The sequence below is a fragment of the Macrobrachium rosenbergii genome, chromosome 15 (assembly GCF_040412425.1).
Source record: "Macrobrachium rosenbergii isolate ZJJX-2024 chromosome 15, ASM4041242v1, whole genome shotgun sequence".
Taxonomy (NCBI): Eukaryota; Metazoa; Arthropoda; class Malacostraca; order Decapoda; family Palaemonidae; genus Macrobrachium; species Macrobrachium rosenbergii.
Genome location: NC_089755.1, coordinates 2880174 through 2886836, shown reverse-complemented (window position 1 = coordinate 2886836; position 6663 = coordinate 2880174). Strand labels below are relative to the sequence as shown.

The following is a 6663-nucleotide window of genomic DNA, read 5'->3' as shown; positions in this document are numbered from 1 at the left end:
CTAATTAACGTCTTAGTAAGTTAATACTGTAAGTGTTCTAACTTATTTTTAGATGTGGATATCTAATTTCAAAGTAAGATTCTCTCTCTCTCTCTCTCTCTCTCTCTCTCTCTATAACGTGTGCACACGCACATGAACACACACACACACACACACACACACACACACACACACACATATATATATATATATATATATATATATATATATATATATATATATATATATATATATATATATATATATATATATATATATATGCAGTTCCTCTTTGGAGGGCTGGATAGAGCTGTGGCCAGGCACGCTGTTGGCCCAGCGTTCGACTCTCCCACCGGCAAATGAAGAATTAGAGGAATTTATTTCTGGTGATAGAAACTCATTTCTCGTCATAATGTGGTTCGGATCACACAATAAGCCGTAGGTCCCATTACTAGGTAGCCAGTTGGTTCTTAGCCACGTAAAATAAATCTAATTTCTAATCCTTCAGGCCAGCCCTCTCTAGGAGAGCTCTTCATCAGCTCAGTGGTTTGGTTAAACTAAGATATACATAATTTATATATATATATATATATATATATATATATATATATATATGTGTGTGTATATATATATAAATTATATATATATGTATATATATATATATATATATATATATATATATATATATATATATATATATATATATATATATATAGTGCTTGTGAGCATGCATACGTGTGTGTTACAATTTTCTGTCAGCAGGAACTCCGAAACGATTCACTTTTGAAATCCCAAAGAAGCAAATATCACCGTCTATTATGATTTAATAAGTATATAATAAACTTTGTTTTTCAAAATGGTAATTTACGTCGCGCCAAGGAATGGAAACCTAATTGGCCCCTTCTCTGGGCTGAGGGGAATTTGTATGTGCCCACAGGACGAGGCATAATTAGTGGGTCCTCTCCTTTTAATAGCGGCGTGAACGATAATAGTCTCTAGTCTTGAAAGAGATCGATGGCCAAATGGTTATGAAGGCAGCAATGAGGACCACTCACTCACTTTGGTTTCCTCAAGGGGAGGACTTCCTCACTCTGCCCATAGCAGTTCCCCGAAGGATCTATAAATATGATTTCTGTTTTTAAGTATAATCTTTAGAATTGTTTAACAAGCAAACTTTTTCTCAGTAACGAGAATTGTCATGTAGCCTAAGGAAATGGTGTTTTTTCTGAATTTCTCACCACATCGAGACATTCAATTTACATTATAGTTAAACAATGTATCTCTCTTGCTTTTACTACAGAGACTCTAACAGTTGATTCATTTTGCAGCTTTCAGACCTTTTTACTGTCAATTTCCGTTTCAGCGCTGAATGAACTCATAGGTCCCAGCGCTTGACCTTTGGTCTAAATTCTATTCTATACTGTAGAGGTCCTTTGCTTTTGAAGGATAATGTTTGCTTTCTTAAAAGAATTTATTGCAAGGAAATTCTGCTTTCACTGAATAAACACGATTCGTGAAAAGGAATTATGAAGCTTATGTCACGATACTCTTAACCTCTTCTCATTCACTTCCCCTCACGTCTCTCTCTCTCTCTCTCTCTCTCTCTCTCTCTCTCTCTCTCTCTCTCTCTCTCTCTCTCTCTCTCTCTCCAGGAGAGAGAGAGAGAGAAGGGATTTTAGTACAGACCCCTCTCCAGCCTTCCCCAATCGCCCCCATTCCCAGAGAGGGGTTTCTTTCTCCCTCTTTCGAATTCCTTTCACTTCTCGGTCTCCATTATCGACGGCATCAGGCCATATCCATTCAGAGCTGCTGATGCTGCTTTTGCGTGCATTACAGACACACACACACACACACATACAAGCATTTGTTGTTTGTGTAGATTCTTCTTTTCGGCTTCCATTGGATGCTGAAGGGGCGCTTGACATCTTTCTTTGTCTGGCTTCTTTATATTTATATGCAGATGAGTTGGTGGACTTGTTGTCTTTGCTGGCTCGATATATATATATATATATATATATATATATATATATATATATATATATATATATATATATATATATATATATATATATATATATATATATATATACATATATATATATATATATATATATATATATATATATATATATGTATATATACACATATACATATATATGTATGTATGTTTATATATATATATATATATATATATATATATATATATATATATATATATATATATACACACACAACACACATAAATATATATGATGCCTTTGGTGTTTCATCTTTCTAGTAAGTAATGAGAGTATATAAGATATATATATATATATATATATATATATATAATTATATATAATGTATGTAATTAGATGGGATTCCCTTCAGCTGGGATTAAGTGCACTGTAGGCAATGCTTAAGGTTCTTTGCAGCATCCCTTCGGCCACTAGCTGCAACCCCTTTCATTCCTTTTACTGTACTTCCGTTCATATTCTCTTTCTCCCACCGTACTTTTCACCTTCTAACAATAATTGTTTCATAAGTGCAACTGCTTTGAGGTTTTCCTCTTGTTACACCTTTCAAACCTTTTTACTGTAAATTTCCCTTGCAGTGCAGAATGACCTCAAGGAGAAGGCACCACTTTCTTTCCCCTCGTTTGAAAGGCTAAACTAACTGGGCCCTCTTCCCCTCATATGTAAGGATTTTTATAGAGACTCTTTCTTACCTGTTACACGAGATCAGCCTCTTCCTTTTCGTCTCTGGGGCTGTGGTGATACTAAGCTTTGGCTACAGTGACGCTGTCTCTCATCAGGTCCTGCTAATAGCCAGTTTTTTTATCTCTTTCTCACTCATTTTAATCTTTCAGAACAAGAAGACTTCAACTCTCTCTCTCTCTCTCTCTCTCTCTCTCTCTCTCTCTCTCTCTCTCTTTTGGTCTACTGTATTTATATTCCTTGTGAGAGTGCAGTGCAGAGCCTCTCTCTCCCGTTTAGCCCGTTTATAATTCCTGAAAACAGTAAGACTGTATTGTTACCCACCCCCCTCTCGCTCTCTTTCTCTCTCAGAGAGACGCTTTGTCTCATAACATAGGACTTGATGACAGCGCAGGGTAGGGCAGCCCTTAAACTTACGAAATGAAATGAGTAGTACTTAAGATTGGTGGGCGGACCGGAAAGTAGTCACTGTGACGTCATCCTATTCCTCGTTGCTGATTGGCTGGTTTATCTTTGCTCTCAACTTTTTCAAAGTGCTATGGTGGAGGTTTCAGATGCCAACTAATAAATAGGGTGGTATGTGAATGAAGATGTTATTCACTTACACTCATGAAATTGGTACCATTGTTAAGTGAAAAGGGTGAAATAAAGCCAAACAATAAGAGGGAAGACAATTTAACCAATTCTCCCTTATTCCTTGCTATCAGTACACAAGAACATTACTCTAGATGCAATGTCTGACAATTTTGGCCAGTTAAAACTTTGAGAAGAACACCGTACACACATTGATGAAGCACAACGTATGTGCTTCTACTAAGCAGCATCCCTGTCGTTCTCATAGCAATATTTTCATCTACCTCTGCTATTTAGAAAGGATTACAACACTAAGTCTAGAACTTCTTTGAGAACAATCTCACTGTGAAGATTTCCACTCGATTTTTGTGTGCAAATACAAGCTTCAAATTAAATGTTGTTACAGTAGAAAAATTATTCCCAAATCACAGCAACACAGGTAATATAATAGACTCTTTTTCATGCTGGTCTATATTATCTTGGTGACTTTGCAAACCGTTTCAGCAATTACATCGAAAATAGCTTAACCCGAAGCCTTTGACTCCTATTTTATGTAAGAGAAAGAAAGCACTTTCTCTCCCCAAAGGATTTGCACAAAATGGCACAAGAGGAACAAGGGAACAGACTGTCTGAGTCAACGGACCAAGTGTTTGTTGTTCCAAATGAAATTTCTTCTGAGCAGCTTTGCCCCAATGGCGCTGAGTGCCTTCCTCCTGGAGGAGGCGGAATTTGCTTAACCAAGTTTCTAGCAATGGGACTGCCATTTTGAATTATACTTTTGGAAATAGATCCATGAAAATTGCTTTCTTTGTGTTGCCTAATCACACTACAGCTGTCTCTTGATTGGAGGTATTGTGAAACTAACTGGGTCAGCTGTACTCTAAAAGTCCCGCTCCTACAACAGAAAAGATTAGATTTCAGAGTAATTGTGTCTCCAGTTGACGAGAAGCCTAATTGAAAATGTTTGTAACTAGCAAATCAAAAGTATAACAATTATCTTGTAAGGTTTCTCTATGCACCTAGAAAACTGCACAAACTGTCTTACTGCTCCAATCAACTGGCGGATAAGAAAGGGATTGTTGAAGGAATCCTGAAACTAAGTATTGAGAAGAGCAGAACAAGACGGAATGAATGATCAGATAGGCAATTGCCATCTCATCTCATATCCGTAACCAGAAAACATGGTGCCCTTTTGAAAGGTATCAGAGGAAGCCTGAGAAATGACAGATTTTCTCTCTGGTTAGAGGAAAAACGAAAGGAATAGCATTTGTAGAAAAGAGAGCGAAGAAAGTTTCCGTGCTGGGGGAGAAAAATTAGAAAAAAAAAAACTAACAAAGGTTGGTTGGAACTTTTGCCATTAATTCAGTGAAATGAATAATATTTTATCTCCTCTAAAATGTATTAGCAAGGGCGTGGCAGGAGAGAGAACAGACCATTTGTCAAGACCCAGTTTGCATAGATACCATTCTCTCTCTCTCTCTCTCTCTCTCTCTCTCTCTCTCTCTCTCTCTCTCTCTCTCTCTCTCTCTATAAGTTTTCCTGTGGAATTGAGGGCGAACAGACACGATGATAAATTTCTGAAATGCCTGAAAATTGTGACTTTCAGCGACGTTTCTCAGTCATCAGACTCTGTCGGTCGACCCCCTGGATAATCTCTTGTGACAGGAAATCTATATTTAAGTGAACACTTTTGTTTGAGAACCATTGACGTCAGTATGGATTTGCATGAAGACTCATGAGAAAGATTAAAAAGTTCATGATTAGCAAAAAAATGTACAGAATACTTTTCTAAAAGTCTTGAAAAGAAAAAAAATTACACCAGTGAAAGAAAAAGCAACGCAATCAGAATGGAAAAAAGGGAGAATGATACGAGAGAGAGAGAGATGATAAAAAACAACAAATGATTGATGGGTGAATTGCAATGCTGTATGTGTGTATAAAAGTGAGGCCGTGGCAGTTTTGCCGTTTTGTGGAAATTAAAACAGGAAAAACATTTATTCGGGTTTTTCCGTTTTGATAAATTGATAGGACTCTTTTGTCGATGAAAATGGCGGATGTACTTCGTGCTGAAGTTTGGAAAGTGTGAAATTAATGATAGGTTGAAGGGTATTTGATGGAAAGGTGGCATCGTTGAACGCACTGTTTTAAACATAATTGTACATATGAGCACACACATGTGCACAATGTGTATATATATATATATATATATATATATATATATATATATATATATATATATATATATATATATATATATATATATATATATATATATATATATATATATATATATATATATTTATATGTTTCCTGGTGCAGGTGGATCTTATGACTCCACAATTATTACTTTACTCGAAAATGGCCTTGTAAGATACCCAGGACATATAAAACACAAACAAAAAGGAAGTACACGGAGCGGAGGGCTCTTCACTAGGGGAAGTGCGTGAAACACGTGGATATAAAAATAGTTATATTTGATAGCACACAAGGTCAAAAGGAAAATTAACTGAAAATACGGTAAATTACTGCCGTAGAAGTCCTCCCAAAGGGGGGGGAGCTTGGGAATGCCAGGAACACGGACCAAGGATAATTCTGCTACAGGCGTCTTTCTGAAACGATATTTGGACCCACGTTACACATCTAATGCTGGAATTTGGGGATTGAATTACTCAGGGGTGCACTGAAGGCGCCAAGGACTCCCCGAGGCGTTACTTGTGACTCAGAGGAAAGAAGCTGTGAACACGTGGGCCTGGCTTGAACCAAGGAATATCAGGGAACACAAAGTTATAGGCCCAGAGATTAATAAATGCAAAAGGGCTAAGTAATCGTGACTAGCAACTCGTTTTGGGTACATTACCACATTTGTAGGGGCGCAGGGATGACGACGTCTTCTGCCGAGAAACACGTGTGGGAGCGTGGACAAATGGTAGCCTCCTTCTCCAAGGTATTTCTTCAAGTCGTAGATTGGGGCGGAAAAGGGCGCCCTTGGGATGATGAAAAGGCCGCCGTTTAATGTCAGCTCACGTTTGGAAGACTTGCAATCCCCCTTGCAGTCTTCTAAGGCCACGTGGAATGGAACACGGGGCACACAGGGCGGCGATGGGATCCACGTGGCGGCGAGCGGAAGAGGAGGGCAGGGGCAACGGCCCGAGACTGGACTTGTTCTCGGCTTAAACTAGCGAGCGCGTGTGAGGGGGAGCTGTCCTGGCCCTGACCTTTTATTGCTTCTGGACAGGGGTAGGGGCGATGTCCTGATCCAGGTCGCCGACCGGATATCATAGAAAACGATTTTCTTTCCTGTACCAAAGAAAACAGTGCAAAGCCAGTTTACTGTCCCCAAACTATTATATTTTCTCTGAGCCCCTATTACCCCGACCTTCAAAGGTTCAAACCAACCCAAAGCAGGGAAGGAGAA

At 38.2% G+C, this 6663-nt stretch overlaps 1 long non-coding RNA gene across 1 annotated transcript; it reads right to left on the bottom strand.

Annotated features, from left to right (window-relative positions):
- Nucleotides 1–5704: 5704 nt before the first annotated feature.
- On the bottom strand, nucleotides 5705–6457 carry LOC136846370 (uncharacterized). The gene is made up of 2 exons (XR_010855359.1): nucleotides 6106–6457; nucleotides 5705–5857 (listed from the first exon to the last, which is right to left on the bottom strand). It is a non-coding gene; the product is annotated as an uncharacterized lncRNA (long non-coding RNA).
- Between the last annotated feature and the right edge of the window lie 206 nt (nucleotides 6458–6663).